We start from the raw sequence: 16,479 nt of genomic DNA on the forward strand, positions 1-16,479 counted from the left end.
TGTTTTCTTTTTTCTGCCTTTCACTCAATACTTTTCCTCCACACAGACACTGAAGGAGCTACGAGCATGGTGAGACCCTCTCTGGTCAACTTCTCTGTCCAGGATCCTCTCAGGCCATCAGCAGTGGGGCACTCCCTTCCTCCCAGCCCCTTCCTTCAACTCTATGTGGTTTAGCCTGATTAGTAACCTGGAAGAGAAGAAACGCTTCTCTGGAACTTGACACAGCAATGGATTTCCTGTACGAAGCACTGAAGCAAAGACGGAGGAAGCAGATTGATCGGGTTATCTCTCAGCTCATTGGTCCTCTTCTCACTTCTGCTGTGCACAGATAAACTTTACAGTCAGGCATCGAATGTGTCCAAGATAAACGGATTTGTCTAAACTTGCATTAAAAAGTAAAACAGAGTATTTATCTGGTTTTGGCCCATTCCCATAAATTTCCCAATCACTATAACTTTTAGAAGCTCTTTCCAGGTTGAAGAGGTATGTAACCTTAGTGTTCAAGTCTGGAATAAATATTTTCCATTGAAGATTCTTATGTGAAATTACTATCTATAATGGAAGTCAACACAAACTCTCTAAGTGTTATAAGTGTATTCATTTGCCATTGCTACTGTAACAAATTACTACAAACTTAGTGGCTTAAAACACCATAAAAATTTATTATCTTACAGTTCTGGAAATCAGATGTCTAAAATGGATCTTATGGGGCTAAAACCAAGCTGTTGGCCAGACTGCATTCCTTCTGGAGACTCCTGGGGAGAATTTGTTCCTTGCCTTTTCCAGCTGCTAGAGGAAGCCTGCATTTCTTGGCTTGCAGGACCATTATTCTGATGTCTGCTCCATTGGCACATCTCCTTCTCTGACTGTGACCCTCCTACCTCCCTTGTATAAGGACCCTTGTGATTATATTGGGTCCACCCAAATAATCCAGGATAATCTCCGCATCTCAAGATCCTTAATCACCTCTGCAAAGTCCCTTTTGCCAGGTGAGGTCACATATTCACAGATTCCGGGAATTAGAACTTGGACATCTACCATGGAAAGGAGGAGACTTTATTTTCTTCATCACAATTGCCATTCACTTTCACCTTTGAAGAATTAAGGAGATCATTTTAACCAAATAACAAACACCCTTCTTTTAGTTGCCACACATCTGGAATTTAGACTTTCCCAAAAAACTCTGCCTTAAGTTTGCTAGTTAATACACATTTAGATTATGTTTGAAGAGGGGAACAATTGCTCTATGTGCTAAGAATTTTCTACTCCAAGGCAAAGCTCTCCAGGAAGTGGAAGAAAACATTCTAAACAGGAAAAAGATTAAACAACATGCATTTTTGTCTAAGTTAGCAGTTCCATCTTCCCTTTTGCCAAGTATTAAATACATATCTCCCTTCCCCTTCTCAAGCTTTCCCTCCAGTGAATCAATTTAAGACAGTGAAATCGGGTCCTGGAAGGCATGGGACACTTGAGGGTATGAGCTATGCTAATGGGTGGACTGTAGCAAAAACATCTTCTCTTCTAATATTTAATCAGGTGTCACAAAAATCAGTGAGAAAATATCACTTAAAATATATTATGACATCCTGGTTTTCTATCACATAGAGATTAAAGTACATAGTAGTTAGTTCTAGTAACAGACAGACATAGGATTAAGTCTCTCCTGTGCAAGTCCTAGTCCAATGATACTGGGCAAGTTTCTTAATGAAGTCTGTAGCCTGTTTATTCTGCTTACTATTATACTGGCATGAGCTTTTTCTCATGTCATCAAAAATTCTTGGTGATCATTTATTTTAATACCTGCTTGGTGTCACAGCCAAAACTAAAGCACAGAAGGGCTAAATGACCTGCTTAAGGTTTCAAGATAACTGTGGTGGCACAGCTGGGAGCAAAACATTTCGTGTCTGCCAGCCCTGTGTTCATTCCACTCAACTCCTCTCATTTGAAATTTCAGGCAACAACTTTCATAGACACACTCCCATGATCTCAGCTGAGGTCAGACCACAATCTGCAATCAGCAGTTTTACGAGCCAAGGGAGCGGTATCAAAACCCATAGAATTCACAAAATAGATTTGGCAAGATGAGAGGTTCTCTCCACACTCCCTTTTCCCCTCCACCACCAAATTGCACTCTCCCAACCTCTCAACTCCCACCTTTCTTTACTTCTTAGGGAGAGGAGTATTTAAGGACCAAGAGTTTGTTGGCATAATCATCCACCAAAGTTATGCCATGAAAGTCAGTAACATAAGAGAAAGATGTCCGTGTCTGGTAAATGCCCCTCTCTAAAGAATCTGAAGGCCCCAGATTCTCCGTGACTGGGCATTCTTGGGCACAGGGACTCAGGAAGCAGAGACGAGCAAGAAAGGTGTTACTCAAAGCAGAAACCCAAACCTTTTACTCCACCAGTCTTTCAATTGTCCTTCAACAATACCAATTAAGAATCAAGGCATACAATAAACAAACAGAACAATGTCATGATGACTAATGCTGTGGTATCCAAAACAAAAAGATGTCTAAGCTTTAGTAAGTTAGAGCTTCTTGAAGCCATAGTACCCCCACACTTGCACTGTTGATTTACTTGATTTACTTGATTTATTGGTTTTGATAAATCAAAACTTTATTCATCTGCCTATAAGTGCTGTTGAAGTAAACTTCTTTCAGTCAGGTGTATTTCTTTGTCTCCAGCGTCAGGTTCAGACTGAGCCACAGTCTGAAACCATTTAAGATGGAGATGTTGCAGTCTTGCCCTTGGGATTCCTCCCCAACATGCAGAAGCTTTGCATGGCTCTTCAATACTTACTGCACGGACTCCATGGTCTTTTATTCCCACCCCTTGTTCCCTGGATCCCTGGTTTCCCCATATCATTGGCTACTCATTTGCCTTCTAGATTTGAGTCTTGACTTCCTAGAACTCCAGGGCCCACCTGCCCCTCCTATCATACCTGAATTTTCTGGATGTGTATCCTTGCAAAAATGAGCCAGTATTTACTGGCCTTGTCATTTTTACTTTTGGTGAGCTGTTTGGCTTAGACATCTGGCCTGACTTACCTTTCCATACACTTACATGCACACACACAGAGACACACACACACACATATGCTCTCACTCACACAAATACACTAGCTAGCCACTTAGTCCCAGTTGCCTCAATCTACCCTGTCCTACTGCTACCCAAGTGTACCAATGCACCTATTTCACAGAGGCAAAACAACAATGCCTTCTAGTGTGAAGAATTTCAAGGAACTCAAATTTCTCAACATTCCACTCTTTATTTTACTTCTTCCCTGTTCCCATGGCACAATGATTAGAGATTTGAATCCAATGAATTACCACAGAGGCACTATAATTCAACATATGATTGCATAAAATGAATGCTCTCCTGGCCATATCCCATTTTCTATTTTCCAATTCACCTCTCTGTGATCTTCATTGACCTAAGTTCTCAAGACTCACTTGAAATCCTGGATCTTCCTCCATGCACAATCATTAAATGTATTGATCAGTAATTCCTGAATCCATTCAACCTATTCATTCACTCTTTCTTCCAGTTGACTACTCTTACAACTTCATAGTCCATTTTTGTTTAAATAAACAAACCCTGTGCTTTGTCTCCGATCATGTTTGCATTAAGTTTACTCTCTGCTGCCCCCTGGAGATAATTTGCTGAAACCAATGCTAATGTTTTCATAAACTTACTTAGTAAATTCAATAATACTTGCACTTTGAAATTTTGATCATAAAGTATGTTAACATGCCTAAACATTCACATTTAATTTATATCTTTTGAAAACTAATTAAACATAACAAATGACTACATGATGGATAGTATAGATGTTATAAGCTGAAGAAATGTTATTGAGAATAACAGTAATGAAGCTTCTGAGTTGCCAGGATGGTTTAATAAAAGCAGCACTATAGGCCTGGCGTGGTGGCTTATTCCTGTAATCCTAGCACTCTGGGAAGCCGAGGCGGGTGGATCATTTGAGCTCAGGAGTTCAAGACCAGCCTGAGCAAGAGCAAAACACCGTCTCTACTAAAAATAAGAAAGTAATTAGCTGGACAACTAAAAATATATAGAGAAAAAATTAGTCGGGTATGATGGTGCATGCCTTTAGTTCCAGCTACTTGGGAGGCTGAGGCAGGAGGATTGCTTGAGCCCAGGAGTTTGAGGTTGCTGTGAGCTAGGCTCACACCACAGCGCTCTAGCCTGGGCAACAGACTGAGACTCTGTCTAAAAAAAAAAAAAAAAAAAAAAGCAGCACTATAAAGAAATGGATAGATGGATGGATGGGTAGATGGAAGGGAGATAGAGTCCCTGATTCTTTCCAGAAAAATTTGAAGAAGATCGTCACCATTGGGTATCCTGGGAAGCAAACTCGAAGATGGAGTTTAGTGTGAAGGATAGTTGTTAAGGAGTAACCTCAGATCATCACCCAGGGGAAATGAAGGGACAAAAACTGGCATGGGCAGGGAGAGAACTCAAACGTGAGGTTGGCCCACACCAGGCTCAGCTAACCCCAATGGGGAGCTCTGGAGCTTAACGTGTCCTGTAGATTTGTCCTCTGTTGGCCTGAAATGGCCAGGTCTTGATACTTCTGCATCTGTCAGTCATTGGATATAGCCACAGAAAGGACAATGACCTTGGGTAAGGCGATCCATGAAGGGGCTGACCTCTGACACTGTCAACACTGGAACAACAAAGTCATTCATTGAAGGGGATTCAGTGGTACCTCACAGTGTCTGCCACGCAGTTAAATGTTGGAAAATAATCCACTCTAATTCTGGTCTTAAGTGCAGTGATATTCCACTCAGCCAATTGTCTTTTATTCCCAAGAAGCCAAATTAATGGGAAGTCTTGTCAAAAATATAACTGTGAAGGAGCTCTGCATTAAGAAATTTGCTACTTGAGGAAGTTATGTTAGTTTCACCTATGAGTGGCAACTTTGAAGTCCAGAAGAATAGAGAAATAAATTGAAAAGCCTGGTCACATACCTTAGCTAAAAACAACATCAAGACAAATCATTCTCAAGAGAGACAAGTAACATCTGATCTCTAGAACATCCTAATTACTAAAGTCAAGAAGGATGGAAAATTTTAAAAAGAAATATTCCAGACTGAGCCAAGTGGAATTACCTTAAATGTCTCAGACATTAATTTATTAAATTAATAAATTATAAAGTTCTGTATAACTTTCTAGTATTATGGAACATGAAAATCATGTCAGTCATAGAAGTTGAAAATTGCCTGCAATTTCACTTAAATGTCACTGAGCCTTTCTCAGGGAAATGACAAATGTTCTTTTGAATCACCATGGGTTTATTATATCTGTGGCTTAAAAATTTTGTCCCCAAATTACATATTTGACCATGCTATCTTTCTTTTATAAGATGATGTAATGTTTTCAGTGAATAACTGAAAAACAGTTTAAGTTGGCTGAACTCTAATTAGTTAAATTTGGAGTTTAAGAATGTCACAATTTTTTTTCTAGTTTGGAAAGTATGTTATATGGCCCCTAGAGTTGAACTTCCCGGGATCAAAGTTCAGTTCTCCCTCTTAATTTTTGGTTACTATATTTTTTTCTGTTTTAGAATGTCTATTTTGTTTTTTTCAAATCTGATGGCATTTTTATAATTTCCAGTTCTCCACCAAAACTTTTTTGTCTTTTGTCTCCTGGAACACAAAAAGAACATGTTAAAGTCTCTGTCTGAGGATTCCAATATTTGGCATAGCTGTGGGTAGATCTCTATTGGTTCTTTCTGTCAAGTCTAGTCTCTCACAAGCCAGGCATTGTGTTTTGTTTTTCAAATTGTAGAAAATTTAGAAATAATTTAGTGCCCTGAATGATTTGTCTTTCTCCAGGGAGTATTTTCATTTACTTCTGCCAGAAGTTTGTGAACATTACCAATCTGGCATCACCTAAATCCAATTTTAAGGACTAGGATTTTCTGTGCAATCAGGTGACCCAAAGGTAGGTTGCAGTCTATGTGCTATGGTTTAAATACGTCCCCTATATTTCATGTGTTGGAAACTTAACCCCAAAATTCATACTTTGATTGGAAGTGGGGCATTTGGGAGGTAATTGAAATTAGATAAAGTCATCAGGGTGGGACCCCCATGATGGAACTGGGGCTCTTTATAAGAAGAGGAAGAGAGACCTGAACTGACACGCACACTCTTACTCACTGGCCATGAGTGATGACTTCCACTGTGCTATGACACAGCAAGAAAGCCCTCACCAGATGCTGGCCCCTTGATCTTGGACTTCCTAGCTTCTGGAACTACAGGAAATAAATTTTTCTTCTTTATAAATTGCCCAGTCTGTGGAATTCTGTTATAGCAACACAAACAGAGAAGACACTATGTGAAGAGTGATTTTATTGTGCACTCCATCCCACTCCACCCATTCTTCTCCATCCTAAGAGGCTGTCAAAAGCACTGCTAACCCTTCAACCAGCTCTTCTAGATCAATCAGCAAACATCCCCAGCATAAAAGTATTAATAGTTCCAAGTGTCAGGTTCATCAACCTGTATTTCTTTCTTTTTCTGAATCTTGACCAGGAAATTCTTCATTACCTTGTCAGATTTCTGTTGCCTTCCAGTAGAGTTTTCATTATTATTATGTCTAGATTTTCTACTTGTCTTCAGTGGGAGAGCTGATATAAATTTCTTCGTCTGCCATCACCTAATATAGAAGTCCCATCCCTTAATTCTTTACTTTTCCTCATCTCTCATTACCCATCAGCAAATCTTTTTGGTTTCTCTCTTAAAATGTTTCCTGAACTTGATCATTTCATACAGTCTCCACTATACTGGATTAGAAAAAAAAAGGGATAAACACAAATTAAAAACCATACTTTTTTAAAATAAATCACTGTGTCATTTAACTTGTGGGCAGCAGCAAAAAGGTAAACAGATACCAGAAGCTTAAGAACCTTTGTATATGGAGGCTGCTCCATTTTATCACAACTTTCTTCAATCTTTATTTTGATCACTTGTAGCATTTATTATGCTACTGAAACACATACAGGCTCAGATATTCCATTCATGAAATTTAACAATTTTAAAAGTTTTGAAGTCCTAAATTAAGATATTTTTTCTTAAAACAATTTATGCTGCAATAACATCTAAGTTACATTTTTGTGACTATTTTCCTTCTAGTGGTCTTTCTTTCTTGTATGTTTTAATTTTTCTTACTTATTTAATATACTACCAATAATTGTGGAGAGGTTTAATATGATTTCAAGATGTGTCTGGGGGAATTTTCTAAAGAATACTGTTATGATTATCTCACCTTGGGAAAAGGAGAACTAAGAATTATGAGACTGCTGAAAATGTTTAGATGTTGAATGTTTTGTATCAAGAAAAGGAAGTAGATAAGATCTTTTTTTTTTTATTTAGTGTTTCTATATTTTAGTTGGCTAAACATGATAAAACAATTAAACCTATAAGAAATGGTAATCTGCTTCTAACAAATTTGTCCCAAGAGTAAATAAACCAATTATGACTGAGCTCCTGCTGTAGATGTAGCAACCTTGGGAAAAATGAATCAGGGATAAGCTAACACAAGTTGATCTGCAAACCCCAATTCTTCAAAATGAGAGCCCCAGAACTAATGGCAGAGGGTCTACAAGCAGCCATGCCTCAGTCTTCAAATGCAAATCACTATCATAATATCTATCACCAGGCACATCTGTCCAGAAGGAAGACACTCTGACCCTGAGAATGTCTTGGGAGGTACTTTTGGGAGAAGGATGCAGGCAGCAATGTGAAGGGTAAGCTCTTTTTGCTTTGTCCATTGTACATGTATTCAATAAATAAGATACTTAAGATAATGTGTCTTATGACTGCTTAAATTTGGTTTGTCCATATGAGAAGGTCAGGAAAACAGGGAAATAAACTAGTATGACTGCTACAGAAGTTAAGCTTTCCCAGGAATATGCCATCAGGTATTTAACTTAATACTTATCTTGGGCCCATTTGGAAGTCAGTAACAACTTGAATCCTTGACACCAGGATGATAGTCTTAATGAATAATACTGAATACACAGATTAGAACTAGTTTTGGGGAAGAGACATGATGAAATACTTCCTGAGAAATTTTTGCCTTATTTACAGGCTTTCTTTTTTTAATTCAGGATATTACAGGGGTACAAATGTTTAGGTTACATATATTGCCTTTGCACTGCCTGAGTCAGAGCTACACGCATGCCCATCTCCCAGACAGTGTGCACCTCACCCATTATGAATATACACATCCCCTCCTTCGCCCTCCCACCTGCCCTACACCCTATGAATGTTACTTCCATATGTGCACATAAGTGTTGATCAATTAGTACCAGTTTGATGGAGTATATGTGGTGCTTGTTTTTCCATTCTTGTGATACTTCACTTAGAAGAATGGGTTCCAGCTCTATCCAGGATAATACAAGAGGTATTAGTTCACCATTGCTTTTTGTGGCTGAGTAGAACTCCATGGTGTATATATATACCATATCTTATTAATCCACTCATGTATTAATGGGCACTTAAGTTGTTTCCACATCTTTGCAATTATGAATTGTGCTGCTATAAACATTCTAGTGCAGATGTCTTTTTTATAGAATGTCTTTTTTTTCGTAGGGTAGATGCCCAGTAATGAGATTGCTGGATCAAATGGTAGTTCTACTTGTATCTCTTTGAGGTATCTCCATATTGCTTTCCAGAGAGGTTGCACTAGTGTGCAGTTCCACCAGCAGTGTATGAGTGTTCCTATCTCTCTACATCCATACCAACATTTATTGTTTTGGGACTTTTGTGTGTGTGTGTGTGTGTGTGTGTGTGTGTGTTTTAACGGATGGCAAAGTAGCAGGGACTTTTTGATAAAAGTCATTCTCACTGGAGTTAAGTGATATCTCATTGTGGTTTTGACTTGCATTTCTCTGATGATTAGAGATGTTGAGCATTTTTTCATATGTTTTTTGGCCATTAATCTATCTTATTTTGAAAAGTTTCTGTTCATGTCCTTTGCCCACTTTTTAATGGAGGTAGACAGATGGAAAACCATACTATGCTCATGGATCAACAGAATGAACATTGTTTTTTTTTTTTTTTGAGACAGAGTCTCACTTTGTTGCCCAGGCTAGAGTGAGTGCCGTGGCGTCAGCCTAGCTCACAGCAACCTCAAACTCCTGGGCTCAAGCGATCCTCCTGCCTCAGCCTCCCGAGTAGCTGGGACTACAGGCATGCACCACTATGCCCGGCTAATTTTTCTATATATATTTTTTTAGTTGTCCATATAATTTCTTTCTATTTTTAGTAGAGACGGGGTCTCGCTCTTGCTCAGGCTGGTCTCGAACTCCTGACCTTGAGCGATCCACCCGCCTCGGCCTCCCAGAGTGCTAGGATTACAGGCATGAGCCACCGCGCCCGGCCCTGAACATTGTTAAAATGTCTGTACTACCCAAAGTGATCTACAGATTCAATGCAATTCCTACTAAAATAACAACATTATTGTTTGCAGATCTAGAAAAAATAATTCTACACTTCGTATAGAACCAGAGAGGACCCCGTATAGTTAAAGTAAACTTAAGCAAAAAGAACATATTGGGAGGCATCAATTTACCAGACTTTAAGCTATACTACAAGGCTATTGTAACCAAAACAACATGATACTGGCATCAGAACAGAGACATAGGCCAATGAAACAGGACTGAGAACCCAGATATAAAACCACCCTCATATAGCCATCTGATCTTTGACAAAGCAGACAAAAACATACACTGGAGGAAAGAATCCTTATTCAATAAATGATGCTGGCAAAATTGGACAGCCACATGTAGAAAACTGAAACAGGATCCACACCTCTCACCTCTCACAAAAATCAACTCACAATGGACAACAGACTTAAACCTAAGGCATGAAACCATAAGAATTCTAAAAGAAAACATAGGAAAAACTCCTATAGACATCGGCCTAGGCAAAGAATTTATGAAGAAGACCCCAAAGCAATCACAACATCAACAAAAGTAAATAAATGATCAAATTAAAAAGCCTCTGCACAGCCAAAGAAACTATCACTAGAGCAAATATACAATCTACAGAATGGGAGGAAATATTTGCATACTATACATCTGATAAAGGGCTGATAACTAGAATCTATATAGAACTCAGGAAAATCAGCAAGAAAAGCATTTATAGACTTTTATTTCACTGCTATTCTTCTTCCAAAGGATATTCCCTCTATTCAAGTACAAATATTAAATAACTCGATTATGCTCTGCATACATTAATTTATATCTCTATTAAATGGAATTATTTAAACACAATAACTTAAAGAAGACATTGAAAAAATCTACAAGGCAAAGAGATGCATATATAAAATTAATTTTCTACAAAAAAGAAATGAATAATGGCTGAGAGATGAAAATATCTTTTTTAAAATGGTTATTATAAGAGTAATATCTGCTTGGCAAAAACAACTTAAACAGTATAAAATGATATAATTCAAAAAGTAAGAATATTCCTTCAAGGACTGCAATCTCCGCCTGCCTTCCCATTCCCACTCCCCACTTGTGGTAGATGGAATAATGTTCCCCCCAAAGATGTCCATATCCTAATCCCTACAATCTGTGAATATGTTACCTCACATGGCAAAAAGGATTTTGCAGATGTGATTAAGTTAAGGAGCTTAAAATGGGCAGATTATCCTGGATTATCCAGATGGGTCCAATATAGTCACAACAGTCCTTATAAGAGAAAGAGTCAGGACAGTCAGAGGGGAGGCAGGGAGATATGGGAGATGCTACACAGGTGGCTTTGAGAATTGAGGAAGGGGCCATGGACCAAGGAATACAGGCCACCTCTAAAAGCTCAAAAAGGCGAAGAAGCAGATTATCCCCTAGATCTTCCAGAAGGAACATGGCCTTCTGACACCTTGATTTTAGCCTAATAAAAGTCATTTTGGTTTTGTGACCTCCAGAACCTTAAGACAATAAATTTGTGCTGTTATAAGCCACTAAGTCTATGGCACAGCAGCAATAGAAAATAAATACGCCACTTAGCCACTCCTGCATTTGTCTAGCCTTGCATGATATTTACAAAGGCTGCTACGATTTTATTTTATTATTATTCTTTCTTTATCATCTCATCCCTAATGTTTGTGGGGCCCAGGTAAGAGTGTAGATGGAGGCCCACATATCACAAGTCTAGATATCAAAGATGACCAAATTCAGTTACTACTGCCTATGTCTGTGTGTCCTCTTGATGGGTCATCTATGTTAGAAGAGTCATAAAACATATATAATTGATGAGTCATTATATAATTATGCCATAAATCCTTTTGGTTCTACATAATTTAGTTTTTCCCCTCAGTGAATTGATTAGTTATACATTTTGCCTAAACTTTTCTCTTTCTGTTCAAGTTAGGTGATGGTTAATTTTATGTGTGAACCTGACTGGGCTAAGGAATGACTAGATAGATGGTAAAACATTATTTCTGGGTGTGTCTGTGAGCATGTTTCTGGAAGAGGTTAGCAATTAACTGATAGACTAAGTAGAAAAGATCACCCTCACCAATGTGGGTAGACATCATCTAATCCATTGAAGGCCTGAATAGAACAAAAAGGCTGAGGAGAATTCTTCTCTCTGCTTGAGCTGGGGCATCCATCTTCTCCTGCCTTTGGACATCAGTGTTCCTGGTTCTCAGGGCTTTGGGTTTGGACTGGAACTATACCACCTCTCTGGGGCTCCAGCTTACCAATGGCAGGTCATGGAACTTCTCAGCCTCCACAATCACATGAGCCAATCCTCCATAATAAATCTTTCTATATATCTATATAAATCCATTGATTCTGTTTCTCTGAAGAGCCCCAATAATACAGGTTAACTATATTTTTTTGTGATATACTAAAGTTCTTTATATTCTAAATATTAATCTGACTCTCCCAACAAATCCGGTCCCAGGCAGGAACGTCGCAAGAGACTGGAAATAAAAGAGACAGAGACAAAGTATAGATTAAAGTGATGGGGAAATCAGGGGTCCTCCAGCATTCGCGTGAGCTAGGAGGCCACTAGTGGAGTCCTGCATCAGTATTTATTCTTTCAGCAAACAATTGTTATCAGTTACCGATTTACATGTACAAATCATGAGTTTAAGTTTCAAGATCTCCCAAAGTAACAATAAACTAGCAAAGTATACACAACTTAAAGATAAAATAGTGAGTCAGCAGAAAAATCATATAATCCAAACAGGAACAAAGAGATCACACTTTCTAGGTTATCTAGTTCCACATTTACTGAGACAGGAACTCAGGAGAGAGAGATAGGAACATTGCCTCAGGCTTAGAATAGCTAACTGCTCTTACCTGCTGGGCTGACATCCTTTGATCATTCTGCCTTTGGATTACAAGCCCAGTTCCCAGTTTGCAGACATCCAGGCTGTAGCCCTCAGGCTTTAAGGCGGGGTCAGTTTGCAGACATCCCTGATCGGTGGAATGTCCCCCTCAAGGTCGAGCAGCTTTTGTTCAGTCAACTGATATGTCCACAGGTTGCTCTTTGGCAAAGTCCTGTCCCATTCCTGAGGTTCTCATGTCTCTACCCTAGCCCTCAATATTAATCCCCTCAGCTGCCTCCTGGTTAGGACTCATCCCATTTTTCTGCTTCCAATAAAAATTTTGGAAGAGGAAGTGAAAAGACTACATATTTTTATTTTAAATAAGACATAGCATATAAAATTATCTGATAGATTTGAATCTTGCATTTTTATTGTCTTATTTTGTTTTATTTTTTACTGTTATGAGAGACATTATTTTATTTATTAAACTCTTTACGCTTGTTATATTGCTGTCATAGTAGGTCTTATTTCAACCATCTCATTTCCAGTTATCCAATTTACCATACTTTTTATTTATTCACTTATCCTTTTCCACTACTCTCATTAGATGAATTCAATTTTCTTATTCTATTTTAAAAGATCTGCATCTTATTTTTATCCTTACCGTGGATAGCCCAACTTAATAAGATTCATCTCTATACTTACTTTTTCTTATAAAGTTTTAAAATTTATCAATATCTAAATCTTCTCTCCACCATAAAACCAAGACATATGCCTTACCACACTCTCATGCCCCTATGGTCTTATGCCTCTCAAGATACCATCTAAAGCAATGCTACTCAAAATGTGGTCCCTGAACTGCCACTGGTCCACAAACTGGTATCAGATTGTGAACAAAAAAAAAAAAAAGGAGCTTCGTGCCACAGTGTAAATCAAATGTGTCACAAAGCACACAGTTTAACAGTTTAGTCCAGCTGACTTTTTCTCTGGCAAGACTTTCTCAGTAAAAGAAGCACATGTTGGTTTACATTTCCACACAAGTTCCTTGGCACATCCAGACGGGTAACAAACTATTCATGGACTTGCACTTGGGGTAGCATTGGTCTAGACTAAACCAAAGTTTTAGATCTGGATCGTAAGAATATGAATGTGCTTTTTTGTGTCATTGCCTATTAAGTCAACAATGAACTTTACCAAATTATTTATTCACCCCTAACTTCTCATATCTCATTGTTTCTTTCTAGATTTCTCTCTCTTATTGCTGGAGCCCTTCCTCCAAAAATGCTCTTAAAAAGGATATTTATGTGTCAAATTTAGTACAGCCTTATATGTTTGTGACTCTTTGTTTTATTAATGTATTTGTCTTTAATTAATATCTAAAATTCTAAGTTGGTATTAATTTTCTTCATACTTTAATAATCCTACTTTATTATTTTCTTGCATCCAGTGCTACTATTCAGAAAATTTGACTCTTGTTGCTTTGTAGGTGACCTGCATTTGTCCTCTGGAAAATTTTAGTATGTTTTTTGACTTTGTTCCTCCTAAATGTTAATTTACTATGTCTAGATGGTGGGTTTTTATTATCTAGTCTGTTGTATGAGTCTTTACAAACCAAAGTATCTTTAATTCTGGAAATTTCTCAATAATTATTTTTTCAAATATTTCCCTCCTTCCAAGTGACTCCTATAACATACATATTAAAATTTCTGCTTTTCACCCCCACAGCTCTTAACTTTTTATCTTTTTTATCCCTTCCTAATTTTTTCTTGGAATATTCTCCAACCTAATCATCCAGCTCACTGTTTTGTTCTTTGGCTGAATTCATTCTACTATCCAGCTATTAGACCCATCTATTGAGATCTTTACCTTAACAATAATATATTTCATATCCAATATGTTCCCTTTGTACTTCTTATAAGCTTCCTATTTCACATTTGCCTTATAGTCCCTTATCTCTCTGAGGATATTTACTATTTTTATTTTAAATCCTTTGTGCACCAAGTCCATTCACTCCAATTACTTCTAGAGTGATTTTTTTAACTTTTCCTTTTAGTGCTTGTAGGTTCATAACATGAGTTTGTGAGATCATATTATCATGGTAAAATCAGCTATCTTGGAAAATAACAGATACCTGGAGAAGAGAGTGAAAGATGAGGCTGTATCTTGTACTAGTGTAGGCAGGAAAGGGTACATCACAGCATGAAGACCATCTGGCATTGCATTCTGGGCTCAAGCACTCATGTGCCCACCACCTAGGAGATCCTATTGGGTAATCATGTAGTACCTCTATACTCAGCATTATTCCTTTCTAGAGAGTAACCACAAAACATCTTTTATAACAGATTGTCCAGCCCATTGAGGAGGATGGGAAAGGAGCTTGGAGAGAACATTCAAGGACCTTGCTGCACGCAGTTCCAGCTAAAGTGCTCATCTAGTTACCCTAGTATCTGAAGTTCATGCCAGTTCAATAACTAGCATTCATTGCACTGCTCTCTAGAGGCCCCACACTTCATTGCAGGCAATTGAGGCAGCAGCTTTGATTATAACCTTCTTCCACATGAAGAATTCTAGTTTTGCTATGTTCTACCAAAATGACTAGAGCAGATCTGTCCCACTTTTCTCAAAAATGTCCAGAGAAGTCATTGGTATTTAGAGCATACAAGTATACAATCTCACAAATGCAGACAAAAACTTTTCATTTTTAAATTTTTTTTTACCTTTTAGTCTACGTGCAGAAAAGTTATCATAGCAGGCCTGTCACTACTATCCTTAGAAAGGCTTGTTTACAAGATCGGCCCTGGGCCAGTGTTGAGCCTAAGAAATATTGATTTATAGAAATGTCCCATATATTTTTAGAGACAGAAATGATTTCAGGAGTCTTGCAAGGCTTTGCCCTAAAGGAAAATGTAAACGTGTTAGTTCGCATATCAAAAGCTGCCTGGCCTCAGGAGGGCGTCTCAATGGTCAGTAGCAGCTGCATTCCAAGGTGATGCTGCAGTCTCAAGCCTGTGGCTCTCACCTGCTTTGAAAGACAAAGCAGTTCTTGCATGGAGCCATGGGATGGGGAGCTGATCAACAAAGACAGGCCGCTGGAGATGATTGCTAATCAGAGATAAAAGCTGATCAATAAGATACGCTGCCCTGAGCCAGGGCCCAGACAGAACCAAGCAGTTAAAGTAAATAGCATAAGGGACAGCTCATGCTTAACTTCTGAAATCTCTGTTACATAATAGCCAGAGCCATGATGTCTCTGTTTTTGCTAAAGTGATAGCCTTATCCTAAAATTTAGAAGTTTGCCCTAAGAAGATTTTATAACCCATTGTTCACCTAGAAAGGGTTAGTTAAAGGATCTATAGGAGACTTTGACCCTAAACCAAACTACCTGTTATTAGGTAAACTCTGTTACCCCTGGCAACCGAAACTCTACATTATAAATATCTGTGTAATACTTCAGTCAGGGTTGCACGTCTGACGGGAGGGCATGTAACCATCTGAGTACCCTCCTTATCTGTCTTCATAAATCTTTACTTTAGAAACTATATTTTTGCCTCTGTGTATTATTTTTATTTCTGTTTCCTACTATTTTTTCATCCTTTGCGACGACTCCTGTCTGAGGGACCTGAACTTTTGCTGGGAGTGTAGCTAACTCCCCGCAGGCCAGCATCTGAGAACTTGACTGACAAACAGTTCCCCACAGGGACAGAAAACTTTCGATAAATGATGAGTGGCTCACTGTATCTAAACTGTTTGTACAAACAATGTGGTTTATACTGAACACCTGCTTTCCTGCTGATACTCTAGAATTTCAGTGACTATAGTCAGTCACAAAGGCAGGAGGCATCTATATGATAAGCCCTCGATAAAAACCCTGGACTTCTAGGCTCAGATGAGAATTCCTGGTACACAATATCTCACATGTGTTGTTACAACGCGCTGCTGCCAGAATTAAGGGCATCCTGTGCAACCCCTCTGGAACAGGACGCAGATGCTTGTGCCTGGTTTCCTCCAGACTTCACCTTGAGTGCCTTTTCCCTTAGCCACTTTTGCTTTGTATCCTTTTGCTGTGGTAAATTATAACCATGAGTACAACTATATGCTAAGTCCTGTGAATCCTCCGACTAGATCACCAAGTTTGAAGTTAGTCTTAGGGACACCTGACACACTCTAC

This window comes from Eulemur rufifrons, chromosome 7, assembly GCF_041146395.1.
Source record: "Eulemur rufifrons isolate Redbay chromosome 7, OSU_ERuf_1, whole genome shotgun sequence".
NCBI classification, from domain to species: domain Eukaryota; kingdom Metazoa; phylum Chordata; class Mammalia; order Primates; family Lemuridae; genus Eulemur; species Eulemur rufifrons.